The 24,885-nt window shown below is 41.0% G+C and overlaps 1 protein-coding gene across 7 annotated transcripts in view; it reads left to right on the plus strand.

Moving 5' to 3' along the window:
- diaph2 (diaphanous-related formin 2) overlaps positions 1–24,885 on the plus strand; it is a 728,830-nt gene that overhangs the window by 608,456 nt on the left and 95,489 nt on the right. The window lies entirely within an intron of this gene.

Here is a 24,885-nt window from a genome sequence, read left to right on the forward strand (position 1 = left end):
AAGCATGAGATAGGGGAGTGGGCAAGAGCTATGTGCATAAAAATTGGTATACATATGTATCATAATTAGATGAAAAAGAAAGTCTCTTGGGGCCATCCTCTAAAATGTACAGGAAGTGCACTACAAACAGCTAATTGTCAAATTTTGGCAGTTTTGAGCGATTCACATGTTTCATATTTCAACGAACTAGTCCTAGGGATTTCATCCAGTTGACTCCAGATTTTTTTTGCTCATACCTGGAGATCTAAAGTTGCACAAACTGTGAGTTTTCACCTTAAGGCGGGGCTGTGACCAGAGCCCAAACTTAACCTTTTAATACATTTTTTTTTCAGTGAAAATACGCCAATAATGCCTTATAACTTTGTAATGCTTATGTCAGTCATCACCAAACTTAACAAGGATGATCACACATTTAATACATATTCAATATCTTGCCAATTTGACAGGAAGTATGTGCAACTCTCATACCAAACATCTGATTGCCTTCAAATTTCACATGTAGGATCAAGGTCTGCCCCTCTACATATTCAAAGTTGAATTTCATTGTTTTGGTGTAGCATTTCAACAGGTGGGAGCAGGAAGTGATGCAGTTAGGCTATTTCTCTATTGCCGTTTCACAGGGAGTCACTGTAACTCTTATACATCTCCTGATTTGCATCAAATCTCACATGTAGAATCAGGGTCTGCTCCTCTACATATTGAATTGTGTGTTACGTGTTTTTGCTAATGCGCCACCTACTGCAAGAAAGCAGAAGCATCTATAACATATAATTTCCTGTTTTTTTTTTTTCAGTGCTGCTTGCAGTTGTAGTCCTTTTTTGGTTGTTTTTCCCCATTTAAAGACAAAAAATGTTTTATACTGCCAGTTTGGTTTGAGCCTTCATAACCATGAAGGATGAAGGTCAACTGGAGAATACAAGGCCAAGGTTGGTCTATGAAGAGGCTGAAAGTGGCTCCGTAGTCCTCTTTTATCTTCATTGTGCTGTTGTTATCCTTTTATCGCTGCTCATGTACAAGCAACACAACAGAAAATTATTATCCCTCCAGTCTGAGCCTGTTTGCGGGCAGCGTTCTATATTTATTTCTTCGAATCGCTGGAATCACTCTATTGTCCTCCAGCGTTGCCAGTAAACCGGGTATTGATTAGTGTAAGTTGCAGTTGTACAGACATGAAAAATTAGAGCGACAGTGCTGGGTGCCTGTGTCTAGTTATGCCAATGACATTGTGAAGGAATTTCAAGCCCGAAGGGACTTTTTTCAAGCAGTCTGTGTGGTCTTTTGTCCATTTTTTTGACAAACAGACTGGGATTTCCACAACTCACCAGCTTCTAAATGTCAGCGTCAGCCAAGGACCCCTCTGTAGCTCAGCCATTGTGGGAAATGTGACAAGACAGTCTTCAGTATGCCACAAACTCTCCAAGATAATTGATGCATGGAACAGTTTTTTTTTTTTTTTTCTGAGCAGTGACCTCTTTGAAAGCTTCACTTTTAATAATCCAACATGGCTGAGCTGCAGGAGTCTGTCTACTCCTCTCTCTCATTCTGGCTAACCAGATGGAGAAGGAGAGAGAAGTAGGTATGATATTAAATATTTCTGCCAGAGCAGATTTTGATCTGGATTTCTGAATGCCATAATATGACTTGCATGAATAAAACATGAGGGTGACATGGGCAATGTTGCCTGCAGCCTTGGAGATAGTAGGGATTGTCCTCCACACCAACACCTCGCTCGACGGACTGTCGCGATCGCAATGACCTTGGCAGTTATGAAATGCATACTTTTATATTCAGGATGTGCTAAACCCAGGCTGCTGCCTTTTTCTGCCTGTCAAGGTTCTTACCTGCATTGACTACACATTTTCATTAAACCTTCAATGGTTTCTTTTTGTGTACTAACTTGTCGCTGTGTGAAATGCAATCAGAGAAAGGACAATCAAACGCCGAGCACTTTAAATGGATGCAGTGAATGGAAATGAATTCAAGCCAGAGGCAGGTCGAAGGTTACAGCAGCTTGGTGTTCAGCTCTCGTGTTTTCTCTCTCTGTTTCTCTTTCTTTAAGCTGTTTGGTTGGAACACACATAGCAGGATATTCAGTGTTTTTCTTGTTGCACATCTTTCTTTTCTCTGCCTCCACTCCTCTCCAGTTGACAGCCTTGGCTTGAGAGTCTTGGCTCTTCTCTCCCATTCTGTTCTAAAATTCTATGTGTGCTTCAGATATTGAGGAGTTAGTTATTTGAGGAGACTTTTCACATCAATATTTCATGCTGAGTATTGGATGTGTTTTATGTGGGAGTTGATGAAAATAATGTAGTGTACAGCACAATGAGAGATTCTTTAATTCTTCCAAGTATTCATAAAAAAATGCCCCCGACGTTCTGCACATTTATTATGCGCTTAAAGGCTGAAAGGCTTGTAGAAAGAAGCAAGGCTATAGATTTCTAGTTCAATGCATCTAGTCTTGTAGATAGATGGATGGATAGACAGATTTATAGATGGATTAAAACACTGATTCTCTGATTCAGATAGATTCCCATTTTTTAGTTAAGATATTGATTCAGGGATTGTCTTTGAATACAGGCCCTCTCCTTCTCCTAATGGCTCCTCATGCAACCAGCCTCAGACTTGCATAGCTAATGCTACTGGAGACTTGATCAGCACTCGCCTCTCAAAGCCTTAAGCATCGAATTCGAGGTTTGAAACTTACCCAGTCATTTAATTTTGCATATCTGGGCATGTTATCAAGACAAGCTGAGTATCTCTTCCTCACACCATACAAAAACCTCCGCCTCTGCTGCACGAGCAGCCGAACAGGTGACTAGCTTGAGCATGCTGCGAAAGACCAGGCTTACTCGCACACAATACAGGTGATCGTCTACTCTAGAGCAGTGTTTTTCAAACTTTTTGGGATAATGCAACTTTAACCACAATATTTATCATTATAGTGGTTACTTGTGTCAATGATAGGATCGAAAAATACCAGTGCAAACACGTGTTAAAGTATTTTAAGTGGCTGTATAGTCAAAGTTATCATGCATGGTTGCACAAATTCTTAAGGCACACTCAGTCTTAACTTAAGTACAGTGTACTTTATTTTACTTCCTGTTTGTTTAGCTTACAGCTTAATTAAAAAACAAAATGAAACAAATCAAGATAAATAAATTGTTTTTATGTACATTTATTACATTTAAAGAAAAAAAAAAGTCTTGTTGGGTTTTTCTGCCATTTGCAGATTGGGATTATCACACTGTTATCCTGAGGATGAGGATAAGAAGAAACAGAGCACGTGGATGGAGCCACTTGTGTCTTCATCTACTTTGCAAATAGACACACCACTGTTTTTTTTAGATGCCATCAACCATTTCTACGTTAATTTAAGCCCACATGACCAGGCTGATGAGCGTACCTGATGGTTAAACGAATACTTACACAGACTCCACTGTAGAGAGCTCACTTTAATGACATCTGATGGGAAAGTCAGACAGACTTAAATGCACGATCATTATAATCTGACACACCAGATGGAACACATCCATCTGGTAAATCTCTCATAGACAGCGTTTCAGAAAGGGCAGAGCCTTGGAGGGTGATTGGATGAACATTCTGTCTTTCACATCTTTACGGGCCAATCAAAGCAGCAAAACATGTGACGCTGTAGCCCCAAACCAAGATGCGATGCTACCGTGGAATAAATCCATAGAGAGCTGCATATCATGAACCATGGCGACTGTAGACATGTCAGTACACGACTTTTGTCTTTTTTTTTTTTTAAAGAAAACAACTCACTGCAGTTCTTTGTTGTTTTCCTAATGAAGAGATGTTGTCAGGTTCTGATAAAACTTACACTTCAGCAGCATCCACACTAATGTCTCCCACCATAACTGCACCGGCCTCTTCTTGCTGCTTGCATACGTCACAACTCCGCTGTGCCTGAAAGTACTGCCCCCTGACGCTGACTGGTCCTGTCACTTTCTAACCAGGTCCAAACGGTTCAGATGGGAGCTTTGCAAGATGGATTCGCCAGTGAGAAACACGGAAACAAAAGTTTCCATCTACTTTGCAAGGTTACGTCCATTGCTAAAAAGAGAAAACATGTATTGTGGGTAAAATCCAAAAGCTGGGCATGCACCAGGTCACATGACTATTGCACGCCCTTGTGATGTGACTATTGGGCATGCACACATCACCTTTGGCAGTAGAAATTCAATGTACAGCATTAGTGGAGAGAGAGAGATGAGGAAATAATCAGTTTTAAATGAAGAGCATTGCAGCACCACACTGTATCTAAAAATATGCAGTGTGAGAATCTATTTAGTGTCTATTAGCACTACTGCTACATTACAACTATTATAGGCCCCAGTCTATTTATACATTATGCATGTAACCCGGACTTGCAATAAGTGACTTTATATCAGGCTGCATTTTGGATAAAATCTATAAAGACAGATGCACGCTGGGCAAAAGACAGGATATGCTCAGTTTACCTCAGTGGAGGTATAATATTATGGAAATACGACTATTTTGGGGTCAATTTTTAATGCAAACCTTAATATTTTTTAGCCTGATTGGAAGGGTCCTTGTGCTCTTTCCAGATGTTGTTTTCTGATCATTTCTTTCATAATGAAGCAGAATAGGTTCTGTAGCTGAAATACCCCTACCCCAGTTAGATAGAATCTGAATCAGTGGGTAAACCCAGCCCTAAAAGATGGATGGATATGTTATCTTTTTTGATTTTTTACTTTTAAAATTACTTCAGCATGAACAGATGGAGCAGACATATGTCTGCTGTACTTTAAGCTTAATCTACAGGTCAATATGTTATCTATTTTATGGATTTAGTGGTTTTATTGATTAAAAGATTGTTCAGTGGATCATACTATTGTGCTTTATGCAGTTTCAAGAGTCTATTTTTGAGAAGGGATAGGTTTTATGCCATTCCACAAATTGCGACCTAATCCTCTCCGCTTGCAAATGATTAACAATGAAATGCATATTTAATGAGAGTTTAATTCATTTAGCTTTTGCCAGGATGGCACCGGGGTGGGGGTGGGGAAACAGACAAATGCTTTTAGGAAACTGATAAAAAAAATCTCCTCTCTCCCATTTCCCACTCTATAAAAGTTTCCTCGGAGAGGGCACTGACATGCACACTCCTTCAACAAGCATGATTGATGGATGAGACAAGTGCAGAGCTAAACGTGTTTTCCTTGTGAAGTATTAGAATTCCTAATGTAGGAAATTGCTTATGAAATCATTACCCGGTCACCCCATTTGTTTTAATTTGCTCTAAGTGGATTTCCATATTCTCTTGAACTGACCAGATGTTCAGCATTTACTAAATCACTTTACTTCACTGGAAATAACTGTTGAACACTGCAGCATAAACCCAAACTAATGCTTCTGTCTGAAACAGAGGAAGATGGCTCATCACAGCAGGATATTTTTTATTGCAGCACATGAAAAAAAAAAAAAATCTCACAGGCAGCCTGCCGAGTGCATCGAGAGCCAGCGCATGGTGGAGCATCTGGACTTTGTTTCTCTAAGGCATTAGTGAGGAGTAGCAGGCCCCTCTGGCCGCCTGCTCGGCTGGCTTCAGCGGGGTCAGTGCCCCCGTCTGGGGCGAGTGTCTGCGCCCACATGTCAACTGTGTACCCCAGTCAAATCCACTAAGCTTTGAACAGAGCCGCAAAGCGCACATGCTGCTTTGAGCACAATGCAGCATGGCAGAAGGCGCATAGGAATAAACAAACAACCAGAAAAAACAAAGTTATTTGAACATTTTCGTTCGTCCAGGCATTTCTCCCAGGTACCAAAGAGAAGCGGCGAGAACTTTGTCTTTACCATGTTTTTCTTTTTTTTTTTTTTTTCTCTCCTCAGACCTACTTTATGCAGTATGCTTGTCAGTATGTGAACAGTTGTTGGAGCTTGTGTTACGGTCCCCTTCACCATATGAACCTCTGAAAAACATGTTTATTGCCAACCCGAGGAATATCAACTTTAGCAGCATATTGGTTGTAGCCTGTGAGTTTTACAGCACATTTTATGGCTGTACCAACTGTCTGCCATCGTACTTGACTACACACATTAAATGTAATCCAGCTGGACTTATGTTGTAGATCCACTTCTCTTGAGTCTCTAATGGATAAGAATGATATTTATGAAACAAACTTTTCAAAAATGAATTATTCAAAGAGCCAAAGCAGTATGTTTAAAACAAGGAAACACAAGCAGAGGCTCCACAGATGCTGTTTTTATGATTAAGTTTTACCTGCAATGTGATTATCTTTTACTGTATGAATTAGAGCCCACTGAGCAGCTTCAATCAGCTCTTTGCAACAGCTTGCAGACACCAGCAGACCAATAGCCTAGCTCACTCTGTGGGAATATAATTGTGAGAAAAAACAGCTTTTGCAAGGTGTTTGTGTTAATAAAACTATTGAACATGCATTATTATAATCCAAAATGCTGGTATCTTTGCTCAGACAACAGATGCAAGCTGTGTTAACCTCTTACTTTATGCCTATCTTAAAGAAATTACAGCACCCATTAAGAGAAATCATGCTAAATTACTCTAAAGTATTCAAGAATTCAAGAATCTGTTTTCAGCTTATGTTATACTTTTGCCAAGCTTATCCTTGAATAGGTTTTTTTTGCATTTTCTTATGAATATATTTTTTACAATGCATGTCCTCCTTTCCTCCTCTCAAAAAAAGGTCTTTTTACTGTGAGCTGCTGATTGTCGTCGAGGCATTTTTTTTCCAGCTCAGCAAGGCCTGCTAGAATGAGGTCTCCATGTCTCTATGATTCTCTGCTGAGAGCAGTTGGCATGTTGACAATGATGGGCCTGCAGCTTCTATTTATGCATCCTTCTTGTCAACCTTTCACACTTCGAGACTGAACTGGTGAATGTTTACATAAATAAAAGTGGGCTTCTCTGGAAGAAGCTTCACTTTGCTAAAAGCAAGCAAAATAGGTTAGTATTAGTGTTGGACTCCTCTATTATTTCTGTATTTATTTAACTGCTTTTTAAGTATTGCAGTGCTATCTTTGTACTACTAACTAATACAGCTGCTGATCACATAAAGATAGTTAATTTGGATTTAAAGATCATGTTGGAGCTGTTGGCAGGTTATGAAACAAAGCAAAATGAATGCTGATGCCACTTTATGACCTAAAAAAAGCAAACCAAACCATCAGCAGCTCATTTATTCTGTGTTCTCCTTCATTGCCACCTACAGCAGTGGTTCCCAAAGTGAGAGGTGGGTTGCGTGGCCCCATCTAAACATATAAAAATGTCTTTAAATGATTTAAAAACATTGCTTAACAAATTTATTAGACCACCCTAACCCTAACCAAAGTAAGGTTTATGCCACAGCTGCCCTAAATTAACAGCATTGGTAATTACCAAATTATTTTTTATGTTTCTGCAATGGTTAATACACCAATATGTAGAAGCTCTTTAACCCAAATTATATTTTTAATGCTAAAATATCATTATTATTGTTATCCATGATTTTTTTAATTTGTAGATTTACAAAAAACTGAAAAAATAGTCAAGCACATTATTATTTCTTGATTAATATGTCAAATTATAGTTATTTATTTGCATTCCTGAACAGAAAAATGAGTTTTAGTGGTTGAATGTTATGCTTGATTCATTTCTGACTTCTCAGAGAAGCCCAGTGAGCCGGCTCAAATTTGGGTGAATTCAGTTTGAAATTCCTCATTCCTGTTCAAAATGGTAAAACGTGGAGAACTGACTGAAAATGAAAGAGTCTGCATTAAAGCACTTCATGATGCTGGATGGTCTCTGAGACAAATATGACAGGTGGTCTAATGAATTTATATTTAATAAATACCAATTATTGCAAAAGCCACATATGAAATCTTGTAATTTATTTATTCATTCAGGCTGAAATAAAAGTAGTCTTCAAAAAATATTTAAATGTAAGCCTGCAAATGACTGTCCCCCACTAGATTTGCAAATTATAAAGCCAAGGAAAGTGTTTGGGAAACACTGGTCAGTTATTTTTTGGGTCTTGGGCTGAATACTACACTGAAAGCCACACTGAAAGCTTTCTGAGCAGAGAGGATGTGTATGCAGTTCTCTGGACCAGTCTCATTATGAGTTTTATCAACCAACAAGTACCACTTCTACTAAACTCTCTTGTTTGACTCACTTTACAAAGGTCCTGCCCTTCCCAAAAGCTGTGTATGGGAGGTTTCCCAGATTAATGTGAATGCAGTGTTTATATAAATCAGGTTATTGCATGTCCTATTTCATGTCCATCGGCATCTTTCCTGTTTTTGTCTCGTTCCTGTATTTCCTGAAAGACAAAGGCATATTTTTCCCTCCTGTTTACCAAAACAACATCCTCCAAATCCAAGTGTCTTTTGCTGTGGCATGCTAAACTAAACTGACATATTTGTGTGCAGCTGGCTGACTGGTTGTGGCTGGTGGAGTCCTGTCAGGCTGACAGGGGCAGAGATGTGGATTGATGGCTTTGTGTGACACTGACAGCTGCCGGTAGGCTGCTTGCATACCTGCGCCGCAGCCATGCCAGCTAGGTGATCATAGACAAGCACTGACAGGCAGCGGTGAGGTGGACAGGTTAGCTCTCTGAGTTTGCATAGTGTCTCCACAGCACCGCCGACATGGCAAACAGTATTACCGGGGGAGATAGCTTGTAGAGACGTGAAGGTCAGAAACCCCGGCAGATAAAAGGAATGTTTCTGAGAGAGGGGCTGGCTATTTCTCAGCTTAGCTTGGCAAGTGAATTCACTATTAGAGGGCTGTAGAATGAAACACCAGAGGACTATCCTTCCTGGGATTTAATATGATAATAAACAGCACAACGCCTCTGAATTTACAGCCTGTTTTTTCCCCTAAAGCGTCATTTCTTTGTCACATCAGTGATGGCTTTCATGTCTGGTTATGTATTTGTACTTTCAGAGGTGTTATAAAAATGAAGGATCTTTTCTTACATCTGCATATGGATGTCACAGCAGCGTAATACCAAACTCAGAGCAAATTGCTTTTTTTTTTTCGTCCTTGCCTTTGAGCTGTGTCGATCCAGAGCACAGGAAGTGCGAGGCATGCTCTGAAACTCCTGAGTATGGATTGCTGAATTCCATCATTACCTTGAAAGACGGGAACAAGGGCACCCGGATTATCTGCTGTCATACACTCATTCTAATAAATAACAGCATATTAGAGCATGCTATATCTCCAGAGGAAATCAGAATCTGCCTCAAGGCGATGACGGCACATAGAATATGGCTGAGTGCATCTCAGCTAAGGCCTGCGTGGATGGAAACATGCAGAAAAGGGGAATTAAGTGAGGATTAAATGCATCTGATTGACTGCAAAATGACATTTTGTGAGAGTATGTGATACAAAAATACTCATCCAATACTCAGCCTCCCAGATAATAAAATTTCTAATGCATTTCCATAAATAAATGTCAGCAGGAGTAAAATGAATAAGGCTTCATAGGAAGCTGTTCATTAGCAATTAAAGGCAACACCAGGGGATAGTTGGTCCCACATTGCTGTCTGTCAGCTTTGTGCTGTAAATTTTCACGCTGAATATACACTACTGCACAGACGTTTGGGATCACTTGGAATTTCTCTAGTTTTCCAACTCATTAAATTAGTCTGAGTAGGAAATACAGCAAAAGAACTGGACATGCTGACATTGTCAGAGTTAAAAAAGTAATGGTTTTAATGAAAAATGTTCTTTAAACTTTGCCTTCCTAGAAAAAAGCTTTTGCAGCAGTTTAACCAGACCATTCTAGCTCTCCGTTTTTTAAGGTAATCTGATGATTTCCCTCCATCAAGGTTAAGCTCCTCCCACAACAGCTCAATAGGGTTCAGATCCGAAGACTGTGCTGGCCACCAGTTTTAATTTCCTTGACTTAAGGCCGGTTCAGACTACACAAATTCAGCCAGATTGAAGCCCGATTGCAACGTCGCAGCTCATCGTCAAAACTCGGGCCCGATTTAGAGAGTCAGGAACGGCAAACAGTCTTGTAGTGTGACATAATTAACAACGCATCTAAGACGCCCCACGACCATGATTCAACAAGACTAGCATGTTAGAACTTTTCATACATCGTCATCTAGTTTGACACCCTGACCCGATGTTAACGACGTGAATCCTGACATCTTACAACAGGAGAACATTTGCTCCTTATCTTTCTATTATCATTTACAAGATTTCCACTTTTTATCCCCTTTTATTCCCTAAAACTAATGCAAACATTTTATTTTTATTTACGTTATCACATGCATACCTTAAGTTCTGTCTGAAGGAGAGCCAATCCATATTGTCCTCCTTTTAATACATGCATAACTGTTATCCATAATCCAATCCATAATTGTTTTTATTTTACTTTTTTACGAGCAAAAGACCGCTACAATCACACGAAGCGCTTCTGTTGCTGAGTGATTGACACTCTTTGACCCGCCCCCCGACAACCTGTGAACTCGCCCTTAGTCATGGAGACGGTGGTGGCGTCAGCATAAGGTGAGCGGTCAGGATCAATCTTGTAGTGTGGCCAGGCTGTCGGCCAAGACAGGACAAGATTTGGACGCATAGTCTGGCATGGTGCCATCGTGAACAACCAAAAAAATCGTGTAGTCTGAGCTGGCCTTAAAATTATGACTGAAAATGTCGTCGCAAGCCTTTCTTCCATAAAAAAAATTGGCTAAGATTAACAAAAAGAGATCTGTGATGACTAAAATTTACAAAAAGTACGTTTCGTTTTTGTCAGGATCAGGGGCCTAGCTAAGAATTTTAGGCCCCCAGAAAGGTTATTACACAGGGCCCCCCTTAACCGGTTAGCCCAGATACAAATTGTCCTTTTTTACAAATATCCATGCTTTCTAATGTATTTTTTCACCATAACTTTCCCATTTTTGAGAACTATTTTTTCTTTGGTTCAACTAAATTTGCATGCATTATTTTGCAGCACTGGACTACACCTAAGGAGATTTAAATGATTTTAAATCAATAAATCTGAGATAAAACTTTATAAGTCCTAAAGGTCAACAGAATTAACAGTCAAAATAAGGTTTTTAAAAGGCAAATATATGAAATAGAGAAATAAAATCATGAGTTTAAAGGTCAAGATATGAGATAAAATATAAATCAAGAGTTCAAAAAGTCAAAATAGAAGATAGAATTCAAAATTGTAACTCTAAAAGATCAAAATATGAGGGCCACATCTGGATCTAGGGCCTTGAGTTTGACATCTGTGATCTAAAGTCTAAAACTAAGACTAAAATTAAGCTTACAGCTGCTGGCCACTCCATTACAATCAGAATAAAACTGCTTATTCTTTAAATATTTCGTAGACATTTTGGAGGTGTGTTTTGACTTATTATCCTGTTGTAGGATGAAACTGGCCCAAAGTAAGTGCTGTCCTCAGGGTGTGGCATGGCATTGCAAATTCTTGTAATAGCTTTCTATCCTCAAGGTCCCTTCCATTCTTTACAAACCTCCTATTCTACCACCTCCAAAGCCCCGCAGACATCACGCTGCCTCCACAGCGCTTGACTGATGTTTTTCAGCACTGTTCTTGCATCTTCTCACTCATTCTGCATCTTACAAATGTTCTTCTGTTTGATCCAAAGACCTCAAACTTGGACTCATCCGTGCACAACACTTTCCGGTCTCCCAGTGTCCAGTCTTCTTGCTCCCTTGTTAGTAAAATGCTTTTTAGCTGTGCAACATGATTAACTTGGATTAGCAGCCATACTAGGAGATTGATTAAAAACAAAGAAATTTCACGTGAAACAAACTTTTGAGCAATAGTGCTGTTGTTAATTTTTACGTTTACAGCATCCTCTTTTGTTTCCAGGGATAGAGAAAGAACCCTAATTAGATTGCACTTTATCGCTCTTAACTGTGTTTATCTTTATTTTCTAAGGTTTAAATCAAAGAAAGACATGCATCAGATATTTTTACCCTTCCTCTGAGTTTGCATCTCTCTCTCTCACTCTCACACACTCACCCAGCCGTGTTCTCTCCCCTCCTTTCATGCCTTCTGTAAATGTTCATCTTCTCCTTGGTGAAATCAGCTCAGGCACAGTTGAATCTCATTAATTTGTGGGTGGTTCGAGTGTCTGATCATTTCCCCTCCCAGTTCTGGACCTCACCAGTCACTTTACAGTCAATCAAACCTAATTACCCTCACTACAAAGACCATCAAATCCCATTGTCAAATCCATTTAGCTTCCCCAGATAGCACCGCCTTTCACTGATGCATACAGCCCATGTGGTGGTGTGGTTCAGATTTCTGTCCTGATCTGGATTCCAAAACTCTGCATCCATTATCCAAATGTGCAACCCGTGTAAATAAGTTCGCTCTGCCCGTATGCCCTTTTATCTCCTTTTTTATCTGAATGTGTGAGCAGTCATATAGAAATCATGTTCAGTCACTGCCATATGCAAAAGCAACTGTGATAAGAGCCGGTGATTTTGGCAGGCAGTAACAGAGCAAGCTTGAACTTAAAGGTGTTGTTAGACAGTGAATATGTTTGAGTCTCACTCAGCCTGCAAAAAATATTCCTAAAGCTGCACCTGCTCCCTGTATTCACTCACTCTGAGAGCATCCTCATTGACTATACCTATCTGCTAACAGAGGAAGAAAAATATAGTCCATCACTGCTCTGGAGAATTAAAGCTGGACTTCCTTATGCTGCTGAAAGTGCTTAACATATAACATTTAAATGTGTACCATTAAAATCCAGAACATAAGTTGCACCAGAGGGTGAATGTTTGAACTGTCTGCCTGCATGATGATTTCAAATTCAGTCCTCACTGTGCAGCATCTCTGCAGCTCTGCCACTCTTCTAGTACGATGTCTTTTTGCTTTGGGAAGTTTATATTCCTGCCAATCACCTGTGGAGTAAGGAAGCTCTCAACCTACAGTTATGCTGATAGTTGTAAAGTAGAAAACATCCCATGAGTCATGCTGCCCACCTCCTCTGGTTACTGTCTGAGGAGTCTTTTTAATCAAATGCAGGAATATGACCTCAAGCTATAGAAAGAGTCGTCACCAGTCTGGTCCGGATCCCTATGCATCCCCATATGCAGCATAACAGCAACCTTCCATACACAATGAATGGGGTTTCAGTCTTCTTAAATCATGGACAGTGTTGTTAAGGTGGCCTCTGCACTCAGGCCCATCCACAGGATGGGCTGGGCCCCTGACAAACCCAGAGAATGGGCCCTCCCCAGCTGTGATTTATTTATTATATCAATGCATTTGTGTTTGACCAGTTGCATAGTGTCAGTCCTTTTTCCCTTATTCATTCCATTTTTCTCCACTTTTAACCCATTTTTTCCCACATTTTGACCATTTTGCTTCTCTTTAAAGACTCTGTAAAGTGAAAACAAATCTCTCTTTTGGTTTGTTGTATGACAGTTCACTGTGTTATGAACCCCTGGATTAAAGTACAGTCAGATAAATCAACTCTAAGTTTGTAATACGAAGCTTTAAAATCCTGAAAAATGAGGCAGTAAGATCTGCTCCAGGATGGTGTGGGCGTGTCTGTTGAATGACCTTTTGTTGACCTCAGAAGACGAGACAAAATCCATTTTCTGGCTCAAATCTCTGTTATGATGCCTTCAATGATCTATAGACCTGTGGCTGATAGATTTGGCAAATTTACCTCACAATGAACAGAAAAACACAATTTAACTGACTGTTAACTTCATTAAAGGCAGTGACATCAGCTAACAACAGACTGGACTGAGACGAACTGCTCTGTTATTTTATATTGTAGTGTTAGAGGGGCGGGGTCATTCCCAACTGTAGGCTGGTGACATCATGAGCCTACGTATTTTCCCCTCCCAAATTAAACCAAGCCAGGAGAGAGGTGAAAAACTTTCTTATGGTCCATATCCAGAATTCAGTCTCATGTAGATCTCAGTGTTTTCACATGTTTACAGCAACCATATTCCAACACATCTAGTGTGTTAAGACACAAAATTTGGATGTTACTTTACAGGGTCTTTAACCCCTTTCCAATACTTTGTCTGGCCATTTTCACAACATTTTTGTCCTTTTTAACATTTTTTTTTAAATAGTTTTTGCTACTTTTAACCCCTTTTCATATTTCTTTCCACCCATGTTGCCCCTTTTGCACTATACTAACCAATTTTTGCAACTTTTCTGTGATTTGTTAACCTTGCAAAGCAGACGGATTCATCCGTTTCCATGTTTCAGTACTTTCAGGTGAGGCGGAGTCGTGACGTCACATGTTTTGTCGCTCTGATTGGCCCGTAAAGATGCGACAGGCAGAATGTTCATCCAATCACCCACCTGAGTTTTTTTTTTTTTTTTTCAAAGGCCCTGCCCTTTCCTAACCGCTGTCTATGAGAGGTTTTCCAGATGGATGTGTGAAACAAATCTATCTGGCATTCAAGGCTAGTAATTTGTACCTCTTTTAAAGAATGTTTGCCACTTTTTAACCCCTTTTCATGTCTTTATCTGGTCGTTTTGGAAAATTGCTGCCACTCTGAACCAATTTTTGCCTCTTTTGACCCATTTTTGCCACATTATAAACTCTTACACCTCTTTTCCTGCCACTTCTAACCCACCTAGGTCCATTTTAACCCATTTAACCATGATTTACCTTAAAGATGTCTCAGTTCCTTGACCAAACAGCTCATTTTCTAAACAAGTAGTGTGTTTCAGCATTAAAAGACAGCAGGATAAGACTTTTCATCAAGAAACTTGGCCTATACATGTAACAAAAAGATCAGGAAAGACAGGAGATGTCTGACTTTCTCCACAGGGGGCGCCAGTTTCTTATCGGTGCTTTGAAAGCCTATATTAATGGGTGAAACTAGATCAAAAACCAGGGCAAATCTAACTTTACAAAAGTGCCACAGTACTAAATTGCTCTCTACCAAGGCACCTGGAAGACCACACATCTTGATAAGCTGAGGTCTATGTCACAGTTAAATTGCATTTGGTTCATGGTCTGTCATATTGAAGTTAAATTTAGAAGCACTTAGCTTATGCAAAAGCAGCCGCAGTGGTCTCCTCTGCTGTGACTCCCTCGGCCCTGCTGGCACCCTGACATGTTGACCCCATGTGGCTCGGGGAAAGTGTGTCAACTTAACATCTGTCAGTGCCGGGTTTGAGCTCTCCCTTGTGTGTTGGCGGTGTTACCGGGCAAACTAGCCGAAAGCATGGATAGACGGTGATAGCAATATGGCAACTGAGGAGGGGGGCCCGCAGGCAGTAGACGTAAATTATAGCAGAGCAACCGGAGTGTGGTGACTGCCACGATGCGAGCATCTTTTCTACCCCCCCCGCCCGCCTTCCCCTCTCCCAACCTCCCCTCCCTACTGTTTCTCACTTGGGGCCTGGCAGCATCCATCCAGATGGAGGGTTTATTTTTGTTTTTGTTTGTTTACTTATTCATGCATCCAGCTATTCGGGGCATCGCAGGGGCTTTCGTTCCACCACAGAATGCAAATCGCCACGGCGGCTAATCCACTTTCATCTCTCCCTTGTCGACATCCAACTTCTCTCCACGTTTCCCACCACTCTCTTGCAGTCAGGACATCTCTTTTTTTCATTTTTAAGAGTGCAGGATCGAGGCCTGCTGCGACCATGCCAGCCCAGCCCAAACACTTCTCTCTGCTTGGTGCATGTCTGACACAATGCTCCTCTCACCTCCCACCTACCTCAGGCCATTCTGCCCTCCCTCCCCTTCCTCTCTCCCCTTCCTGACCCTGGCGCCACACATGGGCTCCAAACAAGGAAAGTAGTCTCTACATTGCCATTCCCCTTGGAATTGAGGGCTGTGGAAGCATCCCTAATCGAGTTAGGAAGGACATGAGTGGGTTCGCTCATCAAGTTGTTACAGTAAAGCAATCCACAGTAATCAGCAGGCAAATTTGTCTCTTTTATTACCCTACCCTTACATTCCCCTTTCCCCTGCCTCTCTTTTTTCACTGCAGTGTACATTCGCACAAGCCCACACAAACAAATTAAAGAGTGGGGCCTGTCTGAAAAGTTTCTCCGGTCATTGTGTCAAAGCTTTTGTCAGGGTTGGGTGGCTGGACTGCAGGGAGATGGAGAAAAGGGGGAGCGAGAGAAAAACAAAGGAAAGACATCTAACAGGTGCATGACTGCTGTCCTTCGGGCACTTGTGTTCTCTATGGCGGTAATGGCTGCTGTCTGCTCGGGTCTGAGGAGCTGCTGGGACTTCAGGGAAGAAGGTCAGAGGGAGGGAGTGAGTCCACTCAAACCTAGACAGTAAGAGAGTGGGTTCTATGAGGAAGAGAAGGAGGGAGTTGAGAAATGCAGGTGCTTGTGTACGTCTAGGTGAGCAGTGAAAGTATCACAAAAACCAGGTGCACACGAGCAAAGGAAGAGAGCAGATGAGATTAAAAGAAAGTGTGGTTGTTGCCTCTCCACCTGGCTATAAAGCGGCTCTCCCCCTCCCTCCACATAGGCCTTTGTTTCACGGCTAATGGTCCAGGTTAATTGCACAGGTGACTCGCTGTGGGGGAACAGATGGGCTCAAATGTGTTCAAAAACAATCCGCAGCAAGTACAAAAACTAGGTACGACTTGTTCCTCGCCTCTCCATTCTGCTTTGTTTTTCTTAGCCTCTCTACCGGAGTCATGAAAGGTGACTCGAGTGAGGTTAAACCCTCGCCGTGTTCCTCTTCGCTGTGATTTCAATTCATCAAGCACCGGCCTGTAAGCTCTGATTAGATCTCATTACAGAGCAAAAGAAAAAGGCTCAGGGTATGGCTACAAGGTAGACACTGGATTGCATGGGTAGTAGACATATGCCTGTGCTTTTTTCTGCGGTGCATTAAGGGAGAAGAAGTTGTGCTTACATGAATTTAATTCAGCTTTAGCTGTTTTTGAATGTTTTGTTTTTCTTTGAGCACATGCAGCCAAAGTGTTTCATTTGCAAACAGGAAGGGGGAAAAACAGAAAACCCTCAATAGAATGAAAAAGAGAGCGTGAAAGTTGCATCCATAAATCGAACAATTTAAACCAAGGATAATAGACAATTAGCACCATTGATATTGCGGGAAATTTATAAAAAAATTTGAATATAAAATTGATCTAAATTTAGGTAACTTAAGGCAGGCTCCAAAGCTCATGCCAAGGATCCCCCTAGCATTAACATCTGGCAGGAACACATCTCTTAAAAATGTCTTAAATTCAGCATTCAATATGATAAAAAATCAACATACAGCATCTTCACATATATAGCATTTAAATTATGTCAATTTTCTTCTCTAACATTCAACAGATATTCATTTAAAGTGTATATGCCATTTTTTAAGCCCATCTGCCTGGTGGGCTTTTCCTTTTTATGTATTTTTTCTCTCAGTAATTTAAGATTTATTTAGGTTTTGTTGGCCTTCATTTCTGGAGCAACAGAAAATGGATGGTGTAGGAAATCATGGACTAAGAGTGGGGAGAGCCATAAGTTGCATTCGAACCGAAGCCACTGGCTTGGAAGACAAGCTTGAGTATGCAGGGCTTGATGCTCACTTTTTTTCCTAAGGAGCACATAAAAAAAATTTAGGGGCACAATGAAAATTGATCAAATAATGTGTTTTCCGCAATAAACATGATGCAAATAGACATCTACAAGCAAAATAATTTAATTAATTTGTATACAAAATGTACAGAAAGGTAAAATCATTAAGTTTTGATAAAGTATTGCAATTTTTTATTTTTGTCTTTAATGTTACTAATTTTTGGTACATTAAATTTACTTTAAATTTGGCAACTTCAGTCGGAGTCCGTTTAAGTGACTAATAGGTTTCATTTTTGCGTGTTTTGTATAGTCCATGGGACTTGGTCCGTTTTAGAACGGACTTTCCTTTGGTTTGGTTTGCTCTTGGCAAATGGACCAAACCGTCTGAACACCAACAACCTCTGCCCGTTAGGGGCGCAGTCGTCAAAAAAACAGCGACCAAGAAGAAAAGCCGGCGTAGAAGAAGACGAAACAGGGAAATCCAGCTCCTTCCGCCGGTCTTTTTTTCCACATAAACAATAAAAAAACCACCAAATTACGCTGTCTTGGGGTTTCAGCTCTTGCATTGGGGCAATATTAGCAGCCAGCGAGACGGTGAGCTGTCCAACATGTCATTCTTAACATGAGATGAATAAATAAGCATGGACGACGACATGTTGCTATGGCTACACAGACGCCAAGCGAGGCGTCTCTCCTCAATGGATCTCTCCTTCGGCTGATTTTTTTTATGTGCACATGTGCCCCTAATATTTTTTACAGTTTGCACACACCTATTTTGGGGGGAAATGCGAGTGAAACGCTCACACTGTCGAGCCCTGGTATGGGGCGCAACCCAACTGCTAGGCCCCCTGTGGCTTATTATTGGCTAGATTTTTTTCCAATTATAGCTACAATGTATAGAATTTTTTCACTGAAATGTCCATATTGAAATGGCTGCTCTTTTAAAACTATAACAAAGCCTCCTGCCACTAGTAGCCACTTTGGTTTCATTTAATGGCAGCTACTTCCGTCAGAGCTTTCCCCTTGGCTCTTCTCCAGATGTAAATATGAGAGGCTTAGTGGCGAGCATGTTGAAGGAACAGCATGGTTTGACAGTTTTTGAACTAAAAAACTGGTATAAAGTTGTATGTAGGCTGTTAGGAGTTATATTCATGTATATTAATCTGTAAAGATGAACAAAGGCTGGTGGAGCCAGCTGCTAACTTTAGCCATGCTCTACTCAGCATACCAACCTTACATTATACCCGGTAGCACAATAACCCTGTGATATATCTGACTGTTTTCTAAGGATGTTCTCCTCATTAGACTAGCTGGTTAAACACTATTTATTTAAATGGGCATTTAGTTGGATTAGGAAGCAAACACTTGAGATGTAACAGGAAGTCATGTTATGATGTGCCTGTTTTCTGTATTGTTCCCTGGCTTTATAACAAACTTTCCTGCTGGAACAATGAGATTGAAGCTGAGGCTGGAATTTAAATCCTTCTTAATATCTGTATGTATCAGCTACGATGAATTAAATTGACTCTGACTGTGATGACTGTCATTATTCTGTACCCTCTCCCCCATTATTTGTCTTTTAAATTAACATGCCGCTGTTGCCACCAGATTCACTGAAGGCATGTACAATGTCACAATTTGCCGCTATATCACAAAGCGACACGTAGCAGTCAGTAGCCTTTCAGAATTTTAACAGCAATTTGTGCCTCTTTTCCCCCATGAATCATGGAGGCTGCATGTGAGCCATCAGAAATTGAGTTCTCAATCGATCCACTGTGTTCTTTCTCCCCCAGCACAACATGCAGGAGATGACAGATAGCAAATTGAATTTATGAACAGGCTTTGTTGACACGGCTGCATAATTATAGGAATGCCATGCCTTTGGTGTTTAAAAAAGAGAGGCCCGACGTCTCAAATAGGCACAAGATTTTTCTGCTTGGTTGATTGAGTGAAAAGCTTTGTCATGTTTTTTAGGAAGGCAACAGCTGCTCCTTCCTTAGTTATATACACATTTTGAATGCTGTCGATGACTGATTTAATTGGCAAAAATAAACAAATGCGATGTCATGTTTTGCATAATGTTAGCTTGTGTGTTTTTGTTCTAATTGGTCCTTGATTGAAGATTAGGAGTTTGTATGCAGGCTCCCATGATGCACTGGTTTTTTGAAAGCCTGCGATAGATGCATGCATCTCCTCTAAATGATCTTGCCATGAGCAGCTGTGGGTATAGGTCACGCTGTCGACATTAGCTGGAGTGCGCTCTCTATCTGCCTCCCTCTAACTATCTATCCATCCCTCACTGTCTTGGTCCGTCAAGCTTACACTCACTTGTCAGCCGAGAGATCTGCAGCATTAATTTAGATTAGTAAAGTGGAGCTGCTGCTCTTACAACATGCATTTGTAGCACTAGGAATGTGTTTTTTGGAGTAGGTGAAGGACTGAATTCTCGTGTGCATACTGCAGTGTATGTTTTAGAAATAATTAAATGTCTCAGGGCTCAGGCCATCAAGTAGCCAGGAAGGTGTTTTACGACCTTGTGTCCTGCCTCGCTCCACTAGTTCCTCTCAATAACCCACTCCAGTGCTCGCTCTGCAGCACCCACAGAGACCCTCTTCACTTTTTCTCCCTGCTCTCTCCTCTCCTTCCTTTTCTTGATTCTGTCTATAACATTCTCCTGACACCTCCCGCATCCTTGCTTGTTCTCTTGCTTCTTTGTTGACACTGGAGTTTGTGTTCCATTTCTCTGGGTTAGTACATTGCACCAGCTTCCTTCTACAGTTACTATACAGTGCTGTAAAAAAGTATCAACCCCCTTCCTGATCATCTAGCAAATTTTAATATAAGACAAAGATAACCTGAGTAAACACAAAATGCAGTTCTTAAATTATGACATCTTTTACTATGGAAAAAACCCCATCCAAACCTATCTGGCCTCATGTGAAATAACAACTGCAGTGAGTTGAGCCTTGGTGTCTTTTTTGGTCAGCAGTGGTTTTGGCCTTAGAACTCTCCATTGACCCCATTTTTGCCCAGTCTCTTTAACTGAGCCAAGTGAATTCTGCAGGTCTTTAGATGTTGGCCTAGGTTTTCTTGTGACCTATATGCACTCTTAGAGCCATTTTGGTAGGCCAGCTAATCCTGGGAAAGTTCAATACTGTTTAAAGTTTTCCCCATTTGTGGATAATGGCTCTAACTGTCATTCGATGTAGGCCCAAAGCCTTAGGAAATGGCTTTGCAACCCTATCCAGGCTCATGGAACAAAGGTTTCAGCAGTAGCTTTGGTCATTGAACTCTCCCATTTTTGTCCAGTTTCTTTCTTATGTTGAATCATGAACTCTGACCTTAACTGAGTCAAGTGAGGCCTGCAGGTCTTTAGATGTTCTGGGTTCTTTTCTGACCTCCTGAGTGAGTCATGGATGCGCTCTTGGGGTCATTTTGGTTGGCCGGCCACTCCTGCGGAAGTTCAACAATGTTCCAAGTTTTCCCCATTTGTGGATAATGAATGTCACTTGTGGTTCAATGGAGTCCCAAAGCTTAAGTAATGGCTTTTTAACCCTTTCCAAGCTGAAAGAACAAAAGTCATGGCCTTGGAATTCTCTCATCAATGCCATTTTTGCCCAGTCTTTCTTATTGTTGAATCATGAACTCTGACCTTAACTCAGTCAAGTGAATCCTGCAGGTCTTAGTATGTTGTTCTAGGTTCTTTTGTGACCTCCTAAATGAGCCATCGATGCACTCTTGGAGCCATTTTGGTTGGTCGAACTCTCTTGGGAGAGTTCAGTGCTTTTTAAAGTTTTCCCATTTGTGGATAATGGCTCAAACTGTGGTTCAATTTAGGCCCAAGGCTTTAGTATTGCTTTTTAACCCTTTCCAGGCTGATGGAACAAGGGACTTAGCAGTGGTTTTGGCCTTGGAACTCCCCCATGGATGCCATTATTGCCCAGTCTCTTTAACTGACTCAAGTGAACCCTGCAGGTCTTAATTTGATGTTCTAGGTTCTTTTGTGACCTACTAAATGAGTCATTGATGCGCTTTGAAGTCATTTTGGTAGGCCAGCCACTCCTGGGAAGGTTCACCAATGTTACAGGTTTCCCCATTTGTGGGTAATGGATCTAACAAAGGTTCAAAAGCTTTAGCAATTGCTTTTAACCCTTTCCATGCTAAAATAATAAAAGTCTCAGCAGTGGTTTTGATCTTGGAACCCTCCCATGTTGCCGTTTCTTTCTTATTGTTGAATCACAAACACTGACCTTAAATGAGGCAAGTGAGGCCGGCAGGTCTTTAGATGTTCTGGGTCTTTTCTGACCTCCTGGATGTGTCGTTGATGGACTCCTGCAGTCATTGTGGTGGGCTGGCCACTCCTGGAAAGGTTCAACAGTGTTCCAAATTTTCCCCATTTGTGGGCAATGGATCTCCAGAGAGTTCTAAAGCTTTAGAAATGTTTTTGTCTTTCTTTCCACACTGATAGATGTCAGTGGCTTTTGTTTCTTTTATGTTCTATCTTTAGATGGCGTCATAATGTGTTGCTTTTTGGGACCTTTCAGTCTGCTTCACTTTGTCATGCAGGTTCTTTTAAAGGGATTTCTGGATTAAAACAATTTGGCAGTAATCAGGCCTCGGTGATTACTGCCATAAATTGAACTCGGCTTTCCAAAAAATGTGGTCATTCACAGTTAATTTATTGTTTAGCATGTTAAAATTCATTTGATTGTCTGAAAATTTTAATTGTTACAAATATGCAACAAAATCAGACATTCAGAAGTGGGCGAATACTTCCTCCCACCACTGCAGGTCTTTTTTAAAGGGGAAAACTAATCTGGTATGTGAAGCCTTTTATGCCACTCCTGCTGAGAGCACATTATTCTTCTTATCCCTCCTAATTAAGAAAATGTGATAGCGCTGCTTGTAAATATATAGCAGACTGAACCAGTCCCCTGGGCTCACTCTTACATTTGGCACAGCCTCTGGATCCAGGCTCTTCCTGATATGCAGGTGACAGTGGGATTGGGCGGGGGGGGAGTGGAATCAAAGAGAAAGATATGGAACAGGTACGCTGTCTCTCTCTGGGAGGTAGAGTTTCACAGAGCTTTATTTCTGCTCTCAAAGGTTTAACCGGTTAAGAAAGTACCTAAAAGTGCAAAAGCCGCAACCATGTTCCACACTTCCACAAGCTTTAATAAGATCATTAAAGGACCCCGGGGCTGTCTGTTGAGGTGCCCACCAAGGTGTTTCATCACTGGAAGGGGTTTGTCGATGTCTCGGGTCTTAGCCCATCTTAACCCATTTAGAAAGCAATTTCCTGTGAGCAGAAGGGATCTTTCCTCTTGAGGAAGATCTTTGGGCATAAAAGGTTAGCTTTTCTGTAATTCCCCAGCATGCAATCTACCACTGCTGCTAATGAGAAGCAGATGAATATTTGCCCTGGGTTTAACAGCTCAAAATAAGACAAGAGTGAATTGGAGGGATGAGGCAGAAATGTCTGCTAAAGTGGGCGATGTTATAATAAGTAATGCTGAAAGTTTGCTCTGAGGATTACAGGAGTAAGTGCAGTCAAATAATCAGTTTTACTGTCTTTGTAAATTCAATACATACATAAATACTAACAGATGTTAGGAAGGCTATAGTCTGAGGCCAATTCATGACATTTTCTCACTCTGCTCAAGCTAAGCTGGGGCCCAATAGGACATAGTTAATTGAGCTCTGCGGGGTAACTTTGGAGAACGCTTCCCATTTTAGTCATTTGGGCTCTTTGTGTCGGCTACCCTCCCCCCCTGTACCTCACTCTACTACTGCTCCCAAGTCATGGCCATTACAAATGATGAATTGTGCTACAGTTAAGCTAGAAGTAGGACAAATTGATCAAAGTGTCAGGTGCCCCCTGTGATGTCTAGGTCTCCATGAAGAAGGCAGAGAAGAAGGAGCTGTCAAAAAGTTTCTTGGCTTCAAGGTGGTTGTAGATAAATGTTTACCGGCCGCTTAACACTTTCTGCCTTCTGTCAGACTCAAACTGTGTCCTTTCTAGCCTACATAAAAAGGAAGGAGTAGCTAAAGATCTTGGGAGTTGATACAGTCGTAGCAGCTGCAAGTTGTTCACCATATTGTTCTTTGGGTCCGTAGCAGACAAAAACCCATGCTCCCTCTTTTTAAACCAATGAGCCTGCTATCGGAGGTGTAGTGCTGCAATTTGAGATAAGCACTACTTGGCTCGGCTTTGGTTTTGTTCTGATAAAGCTGGTCTAATTAAGCTTGATTTAATCAGGATTGCTTTTAAGCACAGCACACAGCCCGAACAGATACTTTGATTTCAAAGTAGCCCTTGGGAAGGACTTGAGGAAGAAAGAGAAGGAATGAGATAGAGAGCAAAATTAGTTTGAGTACATGTGAGGAGTTGCTTTTTCTAAATTTGCATAAGGCGTGCTACTATTCTTGGTCACACTGTTGTCTTTTACTTGCATGAATGATTGCAGGTTAGGTGGGGTTCTTTTTATGAAGAATGAGGGGAAAAACATGCACAGCCCTGAATCTCTTTGGTAATAGTAACATTCAGTGACCTGAAGAAGTATTTTCCCCCTTCCTGATTTCTTACTTTGTGCATATTTGTCACACTAGATGTTTCAGATTCTAAAACAAATTTAAATCTTAAACAAAGATAACCTTTCGTGCAGTTTTTAAATTATATTTTCATTCATTGAGGGGGAAAGCCATCCAATCCTACCTGGCCCTATGTAAAAAGTCCTTCCCCCTCATTGTTAAATCATGAATTAGCTGTGATTTAACCACAGTTTTTTAAAAAGCTGAGCTCAATTTAACTAGCCACACCCAGGCCTGATTACTGCCACACCTGTTAAGTCCTGTGATCCCTAAAATAGAACCTGTCTGACAACGTGAAGTAGGAAAAAGATCTCAAAAACCAACACGTCACACTGCAGTCTAAAGACAGAACATATGAGAAACACAGTCATTGACATCTATCAGTGTGGAAAGGGTTAGAAAGGAATTTCTAAGCCTTTTGGACTCGTGGAGAGCCATTATCCACAAATGGAGAAAACTTGGAATAGTGGTGAACGTTCTAAGGAGTGACTCAAAGAGCCCACTGACCAGGAGGTCACAATAGAATCCAGAACATCTAAACCTGCAGGCCTTACTTGACTCTGTTGAGGTCAAAGTTCATGATTCAACAATAGTAAGAGACTGGGCAAAAATGGCATCCATGGGAAAGTTCCAAGGCCAAAGTCGCTGCTGAGACTTTTGTTCTTTCAGCCTGGAAAGGGTTAAAAAGCCATTACTTAATCTCTGGGACTCCATAGAACTAAGGTGAGCTTCATTGCCCACAAATGGGGAAAACTTGGAACAG

This window comes from Cheilinus undulatus, linkage group 10 (assembly GCF_018320785.1).
Source record: "Cheilinus undulatus linkage group 10, ASM1832078v1, whole genome shotgun sequence".
Lineage (NCBI taxonomy): Eukaryota > Metazoa > Chordata > Actinopteri > Labriformes > Labridae > Cheilinus > Cheilinus undulatus.